Below are 20,243 nucleotides of genomic sequence, written 5' to 3' on the forward strand. Positions count from 1 at the left end.
CAGAGCTTGGAGTTCTAAGAGACACAGGCTTTATTGTGAAAATGTGTATATCATTTAGATCAGGGATGGTTAACTTTGGTCACGGCAAGGGCCACATTCAATTAATTCTCCCTGCCAAAGGGCCAAATTGTAGTATACAAAAACGATCAATTATGAATCAATTATTTGAAAAAAAACCAATTATGTCTCAAATTTAACTCAACATATGCCAGTGATCAAATATTATTATGGATGTATTTCTGGTTTTCATGATTTCATGGCAGATTTTGTCACGTTTTCTTCATGTTTCCAATTCATTGATATGTAAACATTGACCTGAGGGCCACATTGAGGGTTGATGGGGGCCGCATGTGGCCCCCGGGCCGCCAGTTGCCCACCCCTGATGTAGGTAGCCCACAGTCAGTGGTCGTATGTGAAAGTTGCCCTTGCCCTGTTGCACAGGTGCTCCACATATCCACACCGCTCTCCGCCCTCTCCGCCGCCTCAGACTGCGCTCATTCGCTCCTCTCAACAGCCCGGATGTAGCGCACAGGACCGCACAGTCCTCCTCACAGTGAGAATAACATGGCGCTGGCAGACACACAACGGTGCCTACTATAATTATATTATCCACAACAACAGACTTAAATAAACGACGGGACATGTGAGCTCTTCGACCGCGGGAAGCAGGTATGTACGAATCATTTTTTATTCGACAAACATGCTCTGACGATATGATTTGGTGTAAATGTGGCTGCTGCTTCTTGTTTCGGGGGGGTGGGGGGGGCAAAAAAAAATCCGCTTTGGAAAGGCGAATTGCTTTTCTAGGGGTTTAGTTTGTGTCCCTGTGTGGATGTCCGCGGGTTTAATGCATCCCACTGAAACAGCAGTGTCATTCAGGGCAGGTTTGTGTCGCTGCTGACGATGCATTCGTGCAGAGATAAATCTGTCATTTTGTAGTGCATGTGTTGTCATGGCTGTCAGGCTCTACGCGCGTCGGCCGCTGTCCTTGGTATTGAACTGGGTGGGCAGCATTACACCTTAACATGTTGCAAATACACTGCACGCCTGTTTGTGCCTCATTGTCCTTGATGCTGTAATTGTTCCTTAAACGAGGAGCAATTGTTATCGACGATCGAATAAAAATATCACTGTAAAGAATCTACAGCCTTATAATCTATAGCATGAGCTCAGTGTGTGGTGCTGAATGCTGAGTTAACAGCCTTAATGGACCACTCGTGCTGTTGTATTTCTTTATTTTCTACCGTGGCAGCACCTCTTTTTATTGTATCACTCCTCCGTATTTATAGCTTCACTGTCATGACAGTGATGATGACAGTGCAAGACATTAATTTGCAGTGCCATGTTTCCCCCCCCTTTGCAGCCGGACAGAGATTGTGTTGTGCACAGGGCTAATGTAGGCCAGGTAAGGGCAGGAGCAGATGGCTTGTTTTCAAGTTCAATGTGGCTTTTTGGGGATTAGAATCTGTAGACGAAAATTAAAAGTGGTGGCTAGGCCCTGTGAGATGGGGTTCCCCTCCTAAGCTTATAATCACCCTAACAGCACCACTCTGTTTTCAGGGGCAATAACGACATGTAGCATCAAACCTAAAAGCTGCCAGGAGGCCTATGTTTTGCCCCAGAAAATGTATTTTAGAACAATGTGCTAATGTTGTTAGGCCTATTTGTCTATAAGGTTAGAACGTAGCCAATTGAGCTAACTATCACCTCCAGTCAACAACAAAGCCAGTGGTTTGCACAGGGGAGGAATGAGAACAAGTCCTCTAACTCTGGAAATTAAGCACCAATTATTTTGATAATAAATCAGTTATTTAAATCACGTTTAAACCAAAATGCCTCTAATGTGAGGAGTAGGTTTCGCTGGCTTATAAGTAGATGCCTACTCATCATTGGATTTGAAGGATGACACGTCATCTGAGAATGTAACCTTATGTTGAAGGAAATTGGGGCTTACAATTGGCAAACAAATAATTAATTATAGGCTTGATAATCCCACCTTGGATAGTAAATCAACAGTTGGCTTTTATTTCCAATTAAATCTTTTAAGAAAGCCATTTCCTGTTTTGGACACTAGAGGGCCTACTGCCAAAATACGTGAAATTGTATTAATTCAAAATTAAAATATGCCACTGCAAAACCTCAAAAATGTCAATGAAAGCTCATGTTTTTTTCCAGAGTAATGTGTGCTTTTTCCAAGACAGATATAGTGTGAGTTACAGTGACAGCTTTGTAAGACTGTAATGTCGTGCATCTATATCCTGCAGGAAACTATCCTGGTTGCACTCCTACTAAACTTTTGTATCTTGGCTTTTACGATCTCTCATGGGGTTTTAAAGCTGAGATAACCTTGATGATTTGATTATATACCTAACAAGTGTTTTGGAAGGTTTTGTAGTTCGTGTGACTATAACAACTATTATCAGGTTAGAAATCGGTGAGTGGCCCTTTAAATATCAGAGCTAGGGACGTAGAGTCTCTCTAACACGTTAAGGTGAGATAAAGCATTTGTCCTTCAGAGATGATGTTATGCTTGCTATATTGAAGTCGGATGTAACTCAGCAGCTGAGTCAATGTGTTAGTCTGTGTGCTCTCGTTGGTTATATCCACTCTGTAATGTATTCAGTGCCAGCACTGAGCACAACAGCTTTACATAATGATCAAAGCTTGAGGGATGCCAGAGCATGGCTTCAGCCTGCAGTAATAATAATAATAATAACCTTTGAAGTTATCACAATCCCACAACCTCGGTCCGCTCACATTCTGACTCTCTCACTAACATTTACACACATGCAAGGACCCACTCAAAGGTCCTCTCCTGTTAAATGTTTTAGAATCCAAGGTGAGCACAAGAGGAAAGGGATAATGAACACAATTACTATTTTTGTCCCCATGGCTCTGCACTGGACTGCTTGGCTGTCTATGAGGAGGCAGCCTTGCACAAATTCACAATTACATAAGAATCCGAGGGAGTCACACATTGAATAATTTGACCAGAAGAAGAAAGTCTTTCGCTCTGTAGACTCTATTACGTCTTCTCTATTTTTGCTACTTTCTCAACCTTCAAGCCTTACCCCATGAGCTACCATCTAACATCTGCACAGCCCCTCTCTGTGGTTAATTACAGTTTGAAATGCAAGGGTGGTAATGTGTTAGCTGTAATTGAAGATTCTGATTCAGCCTTTCTATTCAAACAGCAGCCTCTCCAAAGACTCATTGGCTGTTTTAACCAAGTGTCTGGCACACTTTTGCTGGTCGATCTCTCTAATCAAGGAGCCGAGTGAGGGAGCATGCAAACAAGGTTCAGAGGAGAAGAGAGACAAAAAAAGCAATATGGGGGAGGAGGATAAGATGAGAAGAGAGAAGCAAGATGTAAGAAACTGTAGGACAGGTGACCATAGGAGGTGGAGGAGGATGGAGAGATAATCTGCAGGCTGGTGGTGCTGGTAACAGATAGGGAGAGGGTAAAAGTGTTGGGATTTGAAAATGGGGTAGTGAAGAATAAAGATATGAGGGAAAAGGAAGCGGGAGAATAAGAGGATCAGTCTAGAAAGAATTTAGAAGAAGTGCCTGTCTGCCTTTCTTTCTTTCTGAGTCTGTAGGGGGGGGGGGGGGGGGTCTCCTGCTTGTTTCAGCTGCAGCCAATCAGTCTGTCTGAAAGCTGGACTCATCTTCAGATGTCAGCACTTTTGTCCCAGGTTATTGCATTTTGCTGTTTTTATCCCGGGATTAAAAAAAAAAAGCCTCCCCTGAGTTTTCTGCATGACTTGACATGTTGGTAGCAAAATGAGATGTCTGTGTGTGTGTGTGTGTGTGTGTGTGTGTGTGTGTGTGTGTGTGTGTGTGTGTGTCAGAAAGAGAAGAGTGGATGAAAGAGACATGACAAAGGTACAGTGATGAACATAAAGCAATTTAGTGAGATGTAGGGAGATATAATGTGTCTGTATGGACTTCATGTTCCTGTCTTTCCAACATTTAGAATGTTTAAATTCCTCCATACACTTTCATGATTTACACGTGGCATCGTGATTAGAGCCTGACTGATATATCCTTCAGCCAATATTACAGTATTAGGTTAAAATGGGAACAGCACAGTATATCTATATCCAAATATAGGTTTTCCAATATATGCTGATATGAAACCATTTATCAGAACATACTGTATATGTAGAAATGTTCTGATACAATCTCATCTCCTTATCTTCTCTTCTTCAAGAATCCTTTTTTATTCTTTTATTGCAGTAAATTCATTGACAAAGTATACATTGTATTAACATGTATTTGTGTATACAACTTCAATATTTTATAAACCCAGTAATTCAAAAAGAGTTTGCTATAAAGAACACAAACCCAAAATCCAACAAAACAAACAAGTAAACAGAAGAACGCGAGGAAAAAAATGAAAGACAAAAAAGGGAGGAACCGAACTCATCACTTCTATCTGTACTCCTCAACTCATTCTCATTTATGAATGAACATGCATGCCTAAGTTAAATGAACGCTCCAAACCTTCTTTTATGTCAACATACACTAATCCAAACTGACACAGAGAGAGAAAAAGCAAAGGTTTCAGAAAATAAATTGCTTTATTGTGTGCAAGCGTGTCTCCTTCCTTAAATATTTAAGCTGACTATGTCTGTCATCAGTTTCATAAGAGCTACTTCTATCTTGTTATTGTTTTTATTTATTTTTATTAAAGTGTTAATTACAGATGCAGAATTGGTTATAAGTAACTGATAAACTATTTCATAACCTCATATTTGGCCCACTTAGACCAACATCTCCTCAGTTTTTCTCCATTTCTGATATGACCTGTATTGTTATTTTCCATTTTTGTACTGATGGACTGATGGGTTTTAACCAACACCTACTGCAGCTATTGCTTCTTGGCTGCTGTTTGGAGTATTCTGCACCTGTACTGGTCTGTTTCCTGTGATAGCTCTGGAGGTGACTTTTCAAAAATAATATAAATGGGGTAAAGTTGGTTTTTCATATCAAATATAGTGATAACAGTCATTATGACAGAGAGCCAAAAAGAATTTAAAGCTTTACAGAAGAAGAAGGTGTGTGCATAGTTTGCCTTTGTTTGGCTGCATTTTCTGCAGTAGTTCACTGATGGTTTTATTTTCGAATGAATGTCAGGAGTAATGAAGAGTCTTGTTGATAATTTCCGTGCAAATTTTCTCCAATATTTAGCTGCACACTTGCTTCCATTCTTCCTCGTTTAGTTCCTTTCCTTTTTCACAGGTCAGTTTTTGTTGTATGTTATTGTTGGTAAACCTTTATATATTTTTGAGAGTGACATTTTCATTACTTTGTTATGATTATTTGTCAAAAGACAAATAAGTGGATGCGCATCTTTAGAGGTTTGATTTTTCAGACGTTTTAAAAGATGTGTTCTTATTGGTAGATATTTATAAAAGCTGCTTTCTGGTGGATTGTATTCTGAGACTAATGTCTTAAATAAAATAATATTATTGTTAATCATTACATGAGAATGTTTTAAATCCTTTTGAAGATCACATGTTTGGTTCAAATTTGGAATCCCATGCCACTTCAGATAATATATCCATTTTGATTTTACAAAACGTTTTATCCATAGTTAGGCGCGTAGCTAACCTGATGGACAAATGGGCGCGATGTAACGGTTTGTCAGGAGGGTTAAATGCCGCCTCAGCTCCAGTTCTCAGCCTGTCGTTAGGCTGACTGAAAGTAAGGCTGAGACAGGATTTCCAGCATTGCGGCTGCTGCGGATGAGCCTCCAGAGCCCCCTGCTGTAACAGAAGGGTGACGTCACTCAGACTTCCTCCATCAATATTTACTTTGGAAACCAAAGGCTTTTGCTGCACTAAATATGTACGGCCAGAGGACTCTGTCGAAGGCTTTTTCTGCATCTATTGTAACCAAGAGTAAGTCTTTCTTATCTTTTTTTTACAATGATCAATTATATTAAGAGTCTGCTTTATATTGTCAGCCAAATATGTGTTAGAGCCAAAGCCACACAAGTCCCTATCTACAATGTTTTGAATTGTATCTTTTAGCCCCTCTGCTATTATTATGATAGTATTTTTTGGTCTGTGTTTAGTAGAGAAAGTGGTCTGTAGGATGAACACTTCGCGACGGTCACTGATGAGTTCCAGGTTGGTGCCCTGTTACCTGTATCTAATGCATTATTATACACTTTATATAGGATTGGTGTCAGTGAAACACTAAACTCTTAGTAAAACTAATATGTGTATCCGTCATCCCGGGGTGTTTTGCCCTTTAAAGTATTTGTCTAGATATGTAATCTGTTGTTATTGCCGTTATGAGGATGCATTCTGTTGAGAGTTGACTTGTCATCATCATATCATGAGTTCTTGTTAAATTTGCTGCTACCTCTTCTTTGACAGTTATATTTGGTTGATCACCCTTTAGTTCAGTAGTGTGGGATTTACTCATGCGCTTCCTAAGTCTATATGCTAGAACTTTAGCTGGGTTTGTTTCTGTTTTCAATAAAAGTGATCTCTCTATTTGTTTATTTTTTTTAGCTCTCTGATAGTAGCATCGTTTCGTAGCGTCACGTCTGTGGTAATCCCCAAGAAATGTCATTTGCAATACAAGCTCCAATTGTTGTCGTGCTCTATGCAGTTTGCATTTGATTTGCGTCTAGATGTTGAGAAAATGCACCTTTGCTTTGCGCAGAGCTGCACTCTAAGCTGATGGAGCTCTTCTGCCCACATGAAGATGATGAGTTAGGAGGGGAGGGGAAACTTTCTCAGGGTTTATTTAGCAAAAGCAGCGCAATCTTTTGGTGGATCTGGCCCATCGATCTGGCAAAAAGGTTCACATGTAATATCTTTCACTCACGTAAGCCTCCTTACTAGAAAGGTGCAGTTGTTGTTGTTCATCTGTTTGTTAGTAGATTTCTCAGTGAGGGGATAGTATCGGCTCAATGCAAATGGCGTACCCAGCCCACATGTTACCAAATTTAGGTTGTATATCGTCCAGCAGAGCACACTATGACTACATAGTTTACATTCTCTCAACACTGTCTGCAGCACATGTAGCAAAGAATCACAGCTGAGCCTAGCAGCTCTGACTTTACCAGAGTCGGTCTACAGTGTGTAACAGTCAGTGTCAAATATTCTTTATCTAAGTTGTTTTTTTTAAAGATTTTTTTAGGGCATTTTGTGCCTTATTGTAGCGATATGACAGTGGATAGAGTCAGGAATCAGGGAGAGAGAGAGAGTGGGGAATGACATGCGTGAAAGGAGCCACAGGTCGGATTCGAACCTGGGCCCCCGCTTGGAGGATTACAGCTTCCATACATGGGGCGCGCACACTAACCAATGCACCACCAGCGCCCCATCTAAGTTGTTTGTTAAAGAAAAAAATATCTTCTGAGAACCTTTGCTCAGTCATATTGGTGCAGAATTAGTTTACAATCCACATGGAAAGGGTTTAATCATTGTTATGCATTCTTAAGAAATCATTATGTTGGCCAAAGTAGCAGTAGAAATCCCCTTAGTAATTCAGATTTGTAATTGGATATTGTTATGGCTCTAGAATTTTTTTTTTACAGACTTTGCAGCATTTTAGTTTTGGAGAGCATCTGACTTCATAAACCCAAATAAAATGATGTTTGTCAAATAATGTTGTGCCGACCATCTTTGTGATGTGTCATGTCTGTCATTTCTCAGGCTAAGAACTCCCACATAAATACACAAACATACACACACACACAGAGTTAACCTAGATACTCACATAGCATTAGAAGTAGTATAAGAGACCCAGGCTATCATAGCCTACATCCTCGACAGTTTTTCAGTCTTACTTGCCTGTGTCTGCGCTCATTGAGGCTGTTCTACTTCCTTCCAAATTCCCCTCTTGTCTGAGAGGCTGGAAAGGCCTGACTGGCTCTGTGCTGGCCGTGTGTGTGTGTTTGTGGTGTTGGTCATTGGTCTAAGGCATCAGAGGGCAATGATGAAGAGGCCCAGTGAAGCTTGAATACCCAGTGATGCCCTCAGGCGACTGAATGCTGCATCTGCCTCTGTTGCTGCCCAAACGCAGCGCTTGCCCTCACAGCTCTGTCACCCACCCTGCGGGCTGAAGGAGTGGCACTTCTTCTGTGGAAGCGTTTGTGCGTGTATGCATGGTTGTAAACTTGGGTGTTTGCCCTGTGTTTTGCCAAAAAGGAGGGCAAGAATTGTGCACGGCGCTGGGTGTGTAATAGGGGACTAAATCTGTTAAATACTAGTTTGTTGTCAAACATTTCGCACTTCCATTTGTTTTTGTTCTACATTACTGTTCTACAACTGCTGTAGACACCATTTGAAGCCTAATTCCAGTTTAATCACTATTAAAGTGATACCTATTTGGAAAGGGCAGCCTTAGAAAGCCCATTGCTGTGTCTGCGCCCTTCCCCCAGCAGAGGACTTATTGAAACTGTACCAGGAATATAGACAAAGTTTCACAAATGTTAAAAAAACAACAGCTATTTTCTCTTCAAATTCTGCAGACTGGGAGTGTATTTAGATCCTAGAAACTCTTCAATATTAACCAATGTTAAAGAATATTTCAGTGAAATGAAAGTTAGAAATATTCTAAATCAGGTTGTCAAGCCGATTAATGAATTCAGCATCACACCGTAGCTTCAACGCATGCCTTCTTTGTTATATTCCAAATTCCTCAATTAATTCTGACTTAATTGGCTCTTCTATTTGTTGAAATCCTTACAAAAACCTAGTTTTCATTCTGGCTAAAAGGGAATTTTGCAGCTGTGTTACAAGTTCAGTTAGACACCACATGCTGTAAAGCTCAAAAACAAACAACAAAGAAGTGCATGTTTTGTCTATGAGATAGCACTCTTTAATTACTTACTTCTTTTGTTACTCCTGGCAGTCTCTTCCACCTTACTTGAATACCGCAGGCTTCCAGATGGACCCCAGACTTTAACAAAGCATGTCGACTGTTCTGTGCTCATCCTCTTTTATGAAGTGTAAAAAAATACATTTTTTTTATGTAGCCTTTTTTTACAGGGTGATTGTTTTATATGTGTTATGTTAAATGGACTTGGCTTACACATGGTAAGTAACTCAGTTAAGATTTTTGCTGAACATGTGCATATTTGTTACCCCTGCTCCCAGTTCAGGATTACAACAATAAATGTTGTAGTTTCTGTTTAAATTCTCCTCTGGGTGTATTCCATTCTTAAAGATAAAAAAAGCTGTGTTGTAGACTGAAACCAACCAGGAGAGAACACTCTCATTAACCGTAGGCACTCTCATCTGAATTCAGCCTACTCAGTGATCACAGAGGAAGTTGGAAGGAAGAGAAGAACAACTGAAGGGAAGAAACAGAGAATAGTATCCTGGAGGGATCCTTGAAGTCGCTCGACACTCTCCATCCCATTGCCAGCTAGAATAGCTTTCATAACAGTTGTCAGCAAGCTCTCGCTGTTTTGTTCTGTGATTTGAGATCAGTCAGGTGGAATTTCATCAAAGCAGACTTGAATAAGGAGATTCATTATGGCTCAGCTTGATTCATTACCAACCTCCAGCTCCCACTCCCCCATGGGGAGACTTCAAAGGAAACTGAGAGGGTGAAGATGCGGCCTGCTATCGCACTGAGGCTTATATCACAGCATCCTCTCTGCCATCCACACTGTATCCTCTTTCTGAGACGGACGGTGTTGATGAGATGACGTGCAAAAATGGCCAAAACCTGACTGATGTAAAAGGAGTGATATGTAACCCTGACACCTAGTGTTTAAAAGGTGTACTTTACAATTGTCAAAACATTGGATAGAGCTGTCTCCCCAACCCCTTCCTCTCTAGAGCCAATGAGCACATGGGTTGCCATGTCACTGACATGGAAGCTTCAGTGTTTAGCCAGACTGCATCGGTCTTGAAACCTTTCTGCGTTCTAACCTCTCTCCATTTCTCAAAAGCATCTTTAGAATTCATCCTAGTTTTACAACATTTCTGGTTGTGGTGCTCATTAGAAAAATGCTGAAGCTTTTTAAGTTGGGTAGAATCAGTTATATATGAACCAGTTTGCTTGCCTGCCATCGTGTTTGCTGTTTGCCTAGCAAAGCAAGGGGCATCCAAAATGTCAGCGAGGTGATGCCTTAAAACCGCCTACCCTCTGTGGGAGGAACAAATACAGTCCATACCGGACTGAAATCGAAACTTAGGAGGAGGACATACTGGCTGGCGTGTTGTTGACAGAGAAGCCAGCACTTAATAGCGATGATATAGTAGGTCATTTCTACCCTTACCTTGGATACGTTGATATTAGGGGTGTAACGGTACACAAATATTTCGGTTCGGTACAGTTCTCAGTTTTGAAGCTTCGGTTCGGTACATTTTCGGTACATTAAAGGGACCTGATGCAACACTTTTTTTTCTTTACTAGGAATACTTAGAATTTCCCTTTTACACATTGGGCTAAGTGCAGCATCGACAGTTCAGACTTGTAAACCTGCTCAGGTAACTTTTTTAATAACATTTTAAATTAAACATTGTAAAAAAAAAAAATAATAAACTTATGCTGCGTCCTTCAACCAAAAGAGTCTCCAATAAATAAACAATATGAATGAAATAAAGTATTTTAGAATGAAATGAAGTAATTAATATAGCCTATATGTAAAAATGTTTATTTTAAATTACACTGACACCTTTTAGTTTATGAAGGCAACACTTTTTTGAATGCCCTTTGAGCACATAATAAACATAATCACATCTGGGACAGTATAGTTTCATCACAGAACTATTATTATTTCCCTCTGTCGATATAAAAACTTCAAAGGCATTTGTTGTGGCTTTGTCCCGTTCAGAATTACTAGCAAAAGGTTTTCTGTTGGGGAGGGTTAGGGTGTTCATTCTATCATGCTGCAGGTTATGCTCCCACACAGACGCGTCTTGCCTTTTGCGCCGCAGCGCAGCTGGAGCGGGATCATCGTTGAAAATGAAAATGAAAACTTAAGAGTAAGTCCGTAAAAAGAACTCCATCCCGGTTATATGCAACTGTCCAAACCAACAGTGCTCGAGGAACTATTAATCTGCACAGTTTATGTTTGAACTTTTTTACAATTTACTAACTAAAAGCTGTGTCTCATACCTGAGGTGTGCTTCCGCTTTGCGGTCCATGTGGTCCGCGTGCGGACCGGACCGAAAGCCCTGTACCGAAACGGTCCGGTCCGAGTACGTGTACCTTTACACCCCTAGTTGAGATACATTTCTTAGGCTTCTTGAGTCAAAACTAATGCAATACTGAGAATAACAGAACTGCTAACATTAGTCTAAATCGTAATAGCGTCCATGATTAGCTTCCACATAGTGAGTGAATACCTCACAGTGGATGGTCGTGCTGGTTGTGAAAAGGTCTTTCTGTAAAATAACCTTTAACCACAGAAGCTTATGCTGTCAGTAAACAATGGTACTAAAAGTAATGCTGGATTTTTGGAGGTTTTAAGCTCATCAGCCGGGTGTGCTAACCTTTGCAGCATTGCAAAGCAGAGAAAGAAACACTATTTAATCCAATCCTTATACTGTACCTTTTCTGTTATATCTCCGGTTTAGAAAAGGCCTAAAAAGACACCACCCACAATGCTCTTCAAATTCAGTGTATAGCTCTTACTCATCCGCATGACCACTGCTTTAACATGTGGAGGTATAAAGAGTTTGTCACCCTTTAAAAGTACAGATTTAGTTAGGATTTAGTTTATAGTAACCTGTTTAGGCTCAGTAATGATACATTTTGATTTAAATAAATACCAATCCTATATTATTTAAAGTCACTGAGCTTAACCTTGACATCTATATTCATTTATTGACCAATGAGTGCTTGGAATCTGAGAGAAATTCATTTAATCAGCATTGCAGAGGACAAACAGCATCCTGTTTGTAAGCTAATTATACAGAATAGATGCCTTTCTGATTGGATGCAGTCAGTTGACAATGATTTATATGAGCCAAGAAGACAGTCTAGGTCTATTGTTTGGTTTGTGGCTCTATAAAATGGACTCCTTTCCGTTCCCAGAGTCAATCTAGATTCCTGCCGTACTTTCAATCAACACAGTGGACGTGTGTCAGCTGATGTGGGATTGTAAATACAGACATGTTTTACTAGATAAATGTGTCCAAACACTTTTAAAACCTCTGTGATGAGGATGTTGTGGCTCTCCTGGGGAGCTCCCCATCTTTTCTCACCACCGCTCGTTCTCCTTCCCTCCTTTTTTTTCTGTGTCGGCTTCTCTAATCCCCCCGTCAGTCATAAAATCAGTGATCCAACCTAAATTTAGCACTGCTTGGACTTTACCATCACACAAATTAGCGTCTTTGATGTGATGTCTTGATGTGGCCTTCAGCAGGAAACCCAACACAACTTCAGGCATAAAAAAAGTCCCTCATTATCCTCTCATGTCATCCTCTGTGTGCGTCTGTGTCAGTGTGTGTGTGGTGCATTTTTAGCCGGATTCCTGCATAAGAGCAACGTCAGACATGTGCAAGCTCATGTGCAGCACGACATGTATTCACCGTATGCAGCATGGCTGTAATCACACGTACACACATGAATACTCACAAAATTCTGACCAGCTACACACGCAATACAGACCGACAAATACACATATTAGGGCAGACGGCTAATGATGTAGTGTAAGACGGGGCGCACAGATGTGCTGGCTGAATAGATTAAAGCATTCATCCAGTGACACAGCTGTGCTCTCTTTGATGCTCGGGCATGAAACTGCAGGAAATTACAACAAAGGAGGGTTGCAGAGACTTAGCTGATATAAAAAAAGGAATCCACTCTGACGTGAACGACTGTAACTTGTCAGAGCAGCAGCTGCAGGCTAAAGCTCATCAAGTGTGCCATTTTAGATTGATTGACACCCTGAGAAGTATGTGTAATATTGTAGACCTTTAGACCTATACAAAACCATGAACTTACAACCCTATATATATATATAACTTTAAAACGTCAGCCTGTTTTTAGCACTCTAAAAAACATTTAAAAAGCATGAGGAAGCAGCAGTTATTTCTCATGTGATTGGACTGACATGCTAATTCATAGTTGGGTTAAATGTAGTTATCAACATAAGGAAAGGCTAAATGTGCAGCATATAGGCTTGTGAACTGTATGTACTCAATGGGGGTTTGTTGTACGCCTGGTTGTCACGCTTTTTCATTTTTTGGTTGCAGCTTCAGCAGCCTTGCGGGGTTCTGATTTTGTGGCATTCACAGTGCTGTTCGCGTTAGGTCTAATTAAGCCAAGCATGAGTTTCCTTTAACCCCCCTGTGTGTTTCAGGATGAAAAAACAACTCCCTAAGTCAGCCGAGAGATGCTTTAAAGAAAATGAGGATGAAGCGGCATGCTGCTGAAATATAAATGGGCTGCAAGTCTTTGTTTGTTTCAGAGTTTTACTGCAACACATTACAACAGAATGGTGGACCCCCCCTGAAGGAAACATTTAAGCCCCAATTTCTAATTGGTTAATGAAGAGCTCAGGTAAATCTAAGTTATTATCCCTGAACCTATTTTGGTAGATTAGGCATTTGTGTTGTCACATGTGGAAGAATTCAGTGGTCAGTCGTGCCTCTTTACATTATGTGTTTAAAAATAGCATGCCCTCCTTCACCTAAAAGCTAGCAGCAGAAACTAGGGCTTCACCTCTTACAGGCCTGCATGCAGCTGTCTCGTCTCTTTTGTAACGCTCCAGGAAAGAGGCAGTTCTCCTGATTGTGCAGTTAAGCAGCATGCTACAATGCATTATAAATTATTTGGCTTTGTTTTTTTTCCGTTCTTCTATTACGCTTCTAGCTAGGCCTCTTCATTTCCTCTGCCTCTGATGGCTGTGCTATTGTGCATTTCCCTCCCTGTAATTTATCCATTTGCAGAAATTGACCATGGCTGTGTGAGTGTGTGTGTGTGTGTGTGTGTGTGTGTGTGTGTGTGTGTGTGTGCGCGCGCACTGAGTAATAGGAAACGTTGTGTTTAAGGGTGATGATTGCTTTGGCCCTCGTGGTTTACAAGCAGACAAGGCAATGATGGCTGCTACTTTCTCAGCCAGGTCTAGTCAATCCCCCTGAAGAATGTGTGTGTGTGTGTGTGTGTGTGTGTGTGTGTGTGTGTGTGTGTGTGTGTGTGTGTGTGTGTGTGTGTGTGTGTGTGTGTGTGTGTGTGTGTGTGTGTGTGTGTGTGTGTGTGTGTGTGTGTGTGTGTGTGTGTGTGTGTGTGTGTGTGTGTGTGTGTGTGTACTGAGTGGTGGGAAATGGATCTAAAGCTGTCTTGTTGACACACAGAAGCTTGAGAAGATTATCCGGATAGCTTCTGTATTATCTGAATGTTTGTAGCAGACTGGAACAACTATTGCTAGCTAGTTACATTTTGTAACGTTAGCTTCCTTAATACGTTTTACTCAATTATTTACATTAACACGACCTGGCTTGTAAGTTACCCCACAAAATACTGTGGCCGTTGATAATGTGCGGCGGTCTGAAATATTGCTATGTAGAAAGCCCCAGTTGCTGGTAGAAAATGAGTTTTTCCATACTTGCTAAAGATTACACCATAGATCTGATATACACAATGTTTAAATGATTCCTCACAAAGTTTTCTGTATTGATTTGAAATGCAAACCATTCTTCAAAAATATTCAATTTGAGTGTCACTCCTATTATGAAATGTCACAGGACATGTAGAATACCTTGAGCATTAATGCCTTGATAGTGACATGACAATAGCGTCGAGCAACTTGTTAGACTGTCCTACATGCTACATCTCATCTTGTGCATGCCAATCATTGTATTTGTAAATAGATCTGTGTGACTAATATGTGGATGTGCTCAAGTCTATTAATAGTGTCTCTATAGAAGAAGTTGATATGACATGTAAGCATACTTGTGATCCAGAATGCTTCTGTCATAGTTAAACATGTCATGCTTATACAAAACATGAATTTGTATTGTCTTTGTCGTCAGACATTCGAGAGACCCCTGTGAAGAACAATTCATTCAAATGATAGGCTACTTTGAATACAAAGATGAGCTGATAAATATGAGAGAATGAAACAATGAAAGACAAATTAAATGAAGAGAAAGACATTTGGGGATAAGCTTAGACTCACTGTGTGATATATTAGATCAAACCCAGTGTCACTTTGAATGAGTTTCATCTGATTATAAGAGGCTCTGATGGTATTATCCGCTCATTTCTTCTTCCTGGGATAAGATGAGTAAGTCTGCAGTAGAAAGAGAAAAAATAGAACCAAGGCAGCAGGGAATAAGAGAAAGCTTTTACCCCTTTTCCACTTTAATACCATTAGAGAACATTTAGAGCTGCTTCTGAGTGTATCAAGTGTCTATATCTGGTCTGCTTCAGTTTCCATTTTTATTTTGTTAGCTTGACCTATACATACCTTTTTCATTTTTGTTCACAGTTATTTTGTCAAGTCATTTAAAGCAAAACTCTAAGTCAACACTAACAGCAAACATTGACAAAATGTGAATATTCTCAGTAATCATGTATGTTTTTCATCTTTTAACTGCAAAAATGTCTATTGTGAAAAGCAAAGTCTAAAAAGAATATCTTTTTTTGTAGTTTTTCCTGTTTTGTTCCCTGTGCTAAACACCTCGTGACCCCTTGGATTCAAGTTGCGACCCATTAGGCGTATCCCAACCCCCAGTTTGGGAACTAACACCACAGACCTTCCCTAAATTCCGGTCACATAGTCGCTGGTGGGTGCCACCGGCAGGAATCAGTGGCGGTATATCTGTGTTTCCACGGATCTTAGGCCTGGAACAGTACACAAACACATTCATGTTCACACACACACACGCACGCACGCACACACACACACACACACACACACACACACACACACACACACACACACACACACACACACACACACACACAGTGTCCCTAATCCCGGCACGTTATCAGCGAGCATCAGTGTGTGAAGTCATGTGGACTGGTATGAGTCAGCGGCTGAGCCTCAAACTCTGTGCAGCTGAGATCCGCTGATGAGAGCGTCTCCACTGGACGCATGTCATTCTTTCACACCCTGACCCTCCACTGCCTTGCAGCACACATTAGCTCAGAGGAGGAAGAAGACGGGATATATTTAGATTTCATGTTGAAAAGAAACTCTGTAGTCAGAAGACCAGTCAAAAGTTACATGTAGTAAGAATTCTCAACTTTTGCATTTTAGTTTTCTTCCAAAGTACAAAGAAACGCTCTGTTTCATGATCTACAGACTCTAGAGCAGATTTTGTAGATCTTCTGAACTTTATTTCCACTTTTACTATTGTACTTTTAATTCCAATAAATATGTCCAACTCTATATGTATTGATCAGTTTTCCATCTATGGAGCAGGTGCAGGCTTTGTTCCACACTGACACAAAAATTCTGTCTGTAAAGTTTATACTAACCTACGTCTTCTAGAGAACAACTATCCTATACTTTCTTTTTCTTAAGATACCGATTTGGATACCTAACCTTGAATATCAACCAATACCGACAACCCTCCAGTAACAGCAGGGAAAGCAGTGACATATTATTGGTTGAAAAGCACTGGTTGTTTTCATTTAGGTTAGACTAAAGACTGATACTCTCTGCTAGCATCTTCAATTGGTGCAATGACTAGCATGCTATGCTCATCGTTTTCTTGATCATGCCTCACTTTGTATGCTCTAGCTACGGAGCACTGTCATTTTGTACATGCAGGTTCATACAGGATTATGTTTTTTTTTTTACCATTAACATCTTTGTTTGTGCACGTTTACCGTTCATACGCATACATTTCACTTGATCTTTCTAAAAAGCTTCATACTTAATTACACAGTATCAACATGTTCTAATTAAGTGCCTGACATGGCACCAACTGACAACACAGGAGACAAAGTGCTGGAGCGCTTTTAGAGAAAAGCAGGCTGCTAAAATGAAAGGGAATATATCAAAGCAAAAGTAAAGTGAATATCAGCATTACCTTTCAAAGATGAAAGGATGCTGAGGAGTGATGCAGATGTCTTTTATTGAGTGCTGCTGAATCTGGTGCTGTTTTTTTTTTTGGAGCTGGCTGAGTTTGTGACTTAGTTTGGAGTCTGGACTGAAAGACTGCATTATTATTTGGGCTGGTGCCTATTTTACATTACTGCTTTGTAGATCAATAAAGAGCTGATACTTGCAGCGACTGACCGCCATTTGTTAATATTGATGATTATCATTTGCCTTTTTCAACATTTCCACTGAAACAAATGTTTTATACACTATTTCTTCATGACGTACACATTTCATTCTCTGTACATAGATACAAGATTTATTTTTCCAAGCCTGTTGTCTGAACCTTTGCTGTTTATTTGTATTTGCACTGTTCAAACACTTCTTGCAGTATCATTCTCATATAGTTATATTGGACAACAGAAGGAGCCTGCAGGGATCATTGTTTGTAACAAGCTGAAAGCAGCAAGCATTGACTTCTTGTCCATGAATGGCTCTGGACTTGTGTTCACACACATTCAGGAGATGATTCCCCTCATGGAAGGGAGTGCGACACAAGTCAACATTTTTAGGTTGCTGAGCAAAGTCTGCTGGCACACCACTGCTGCTGTCGGGTAAAGTTCTGCAAGCTCATGTCAACTACAAATATTGAAGAGTATTTATTAGACTCTAATGTGGACAATGTAATCATTTGGATCTTTACTCACTATTCAAGATTTGCTGCATGCTTTGCTCTTAGATTCAAACACCTACAGAACTGTTTGTCTCTTTTATTAGCTTTTATTACTTTTACTGGGGACTTTTAATAGGGTGGCATTCTGCACATAGCTACCTTTAGTGTCTTGGTAAACTGTCTGAATTCCTGTTCCAATCTAACCAAAAAGTTCTAATTAAAATATTAACTAAAAAAATGGTTTCAGAAGTCTGGCTGCAGTTTTAAAGACACAGACACACTTCTCCAAATTGCCTTTGATTATCCAACCTGCAACATTGACTGTAGTCGCAGAGAAAGAAAACACACACTGGCTTTATTGTTGCGTGCATGCTCTCTCCACACTTTTATAAAAGAAATCGCAGAGTAAAAGAAAAGAGGGGTTAAAGGTAACAGAGGAGCAGAAAGTGCAGAATGTCATAAAAGCACAACAATTTGCTCTGAGGTGTCAAACATTAACATGCCCTACTATAAACTCACTGACAGCAATTCCTGAAGGCGGTTTACAAAACTTGAATACAGGTTAAACACGGCTAACCTTCACAATAAAAGCCTGTTAAAATCCAGATAAAACTCTTTTCAGAAGTACAATACCCTGTTTATCACACCACTACACAAGCCTTGGTGATGTCCAATCAATGTTTTTGACACAGATTTCCATGGCAACAACCATCTTTCATGTGAGCTGCAGTGTTTGCTGCTTTATGTTAAAAGCATGAGGGGCTTTGCAAATATCAACACTAAGGAAAGAAAAGTGTCAGAGTGCATATATGTCCAAAAAGAGGCTCGTGCTGAATATCTTTTTTGTTTATTCTGACAAACACAAACATGGCTTATTTTAAAGCACCTAAAATTCAGCTTTTTTTCAATTTTAGTTGCTTCATGTCTTGAAGTAAAAAGCACGACTGCCTGCTTGCTACCAAAAGCTTCTTGTTAGTCCATTAAAAGGATGGCATGTCTCCCATACATTACTATGCTCTCAACAGGATAGATGTAACTCCCTCTGCTCAGGCTGGGACAGTGTAATGTAGGTCAACAGGTATAAGCTTCCATCCACCATCCACAGCTAAAGACAAGTGGGGTGGAAGCGGAGGCAGTGGGATGTAAGCCTCGAACTGAGAGGACAGATAGTGGAGGGGGGAGAGGGCCATGATTGGTCCACAGAGTGTAGTAGTGGTCTGATCAATGTTTTATAAGTATCACTACTCTGTTTGTAGGTTAGACTTATCTTTCCCCTCCCATGTGTGGGCTAATGGTGGAGATGTGAGTCACACAGGGCTGTGTAGTCAAGATAACCCCCTGTATTGTGTCTTTTTGTGTTTGTTGTTTTAGAAAAATAAAAGGAAGCGCTATCAATCGGCATTACTTTTATTTGGAGAGGTAACCTTAAAATGTATGACATTCAAGACTGAACTTCAATTCTTCTTCCTGAAATCGGTTTGATTGTTTCACCAGGAGGTTGCATGTGATTAAAGCTTGTATGTAAATCATTTCATCAAACCGTTTAACACCACATGGTTTATATATGTGTGTGTTAGTCATGTAACAGTTGAGATACTGCACATGGAGCTGCAAATTGTTTTCAAATAAGCATCAAGATTTTCTATTATCTTTTATTTCATAGTTTTCTTTCCTTTTAATTCAAAAGTGCATGGTCACATGATCTTTCAAAACGAGGTCACAAAGGGTATTCTGCGCTGCATGTGTGTGGCTTTCTGAGGATTAAATGAATTAAATGCCACTTGGAGTCGCACTACAAGTGGCTCAAAGCGGGGGTGTAAACTGGACAGTCCTCTGCTGTTCTGTCAAAAATCCCAGGCCGCATCATCCGTCAAAGCTGACGTTTTTCTCTGCGTCCTTGGCTTGAATTGTGAGGGATTGATAAGATGTCAGAGTCATGTCATTCAGCTCATAAACAGCAGGCCTTGCCACAGCTTTAACAAAGCCGTGACCCCGGTTATACTGGGCTCACGTATGGATGCTGTCCTGGTGTTTCACAGGGATTAGTTAGACAAGAAAGCTATCAACTTGCAGAGGAATGAAGAGATGTATTTCTTATTATTTCACCGTTTATTATACCCCTGCACTTAAAGGCCATTTCATTGCTTTTCTTAGCGTACAGAACAGCGATTGGCAGTTTAGTCAAGATTTGCATTTCTCAATTGTGTTTATTTGACTGGGCTGAAATAAGGTGCACATGTTGGAATGAACAGCTAATTAGCTTACTTTCTTCTCCAGCCCCACTGACGAGGAGAGGGGCATTTTGTTAGCTAGCTTTATGAAGTGAGATTTTGGTTTACTTAACAATAACAAATCCACTGTGAAGCTTTTTCTCCCTGTCTGGTAGCCTGTTCTGGATGTTTCTGTAACAGGATGTGGGTTAGTGAAGATGCAATCAAACCTGTTAACCTGCTAAAGGTAGCATTAAGTCAAACTAAGTTTGTTCCCCTTTTAATGTTAAAAGTTATTACATTTAGGGAAGAGCTAATAAAGTTGAAAGTCTCAATCTTAAAGTTATTTTTTTGCCTTCGATAGCATCTTTAAATT

General features: G+C 40.2%; 1 protein-coding gene across 2 annotated transcripts in view; it reads left to right on the top strand.

Moving 5' to 3' along the window:
- Positions 1-510: 510 nt before the first annotated feature.
- Positions 511-20,243, top strand: part of pak5 (p21 protein (Cdc42/Rac)-activated kinase 5) — a 78,215-nt gene continuing 58,482 nt past the window's right edge. Inside the window, exon 1 of one of the 2 annotated variants that reach the window (XM_061052420.1) lies at positions 511-669. The gene's annotated coding sequence lies outside the window, so the exon portion shown is untranslated. The remainder of the gene's footprint in view (positions 670-20,243) is intronic. The other variant, XM_061052421.1, reaches the window with a different exon arrangement.

The sequence above is a fragment of the Labrus mixtus genome, chromosome 12 (assembly GCF_963584025.1).
Source record: "Labrus mixtus chromosome 12, fLabMix1.1, whole genome shotgun sequence".
Taxonomy (NCBI): domain Eukaryota; kingdom Metazoa; phylum Chordata; class Actinopteri; order Labriformes; family Labridae; genus Labrus; species Labrus mixtus.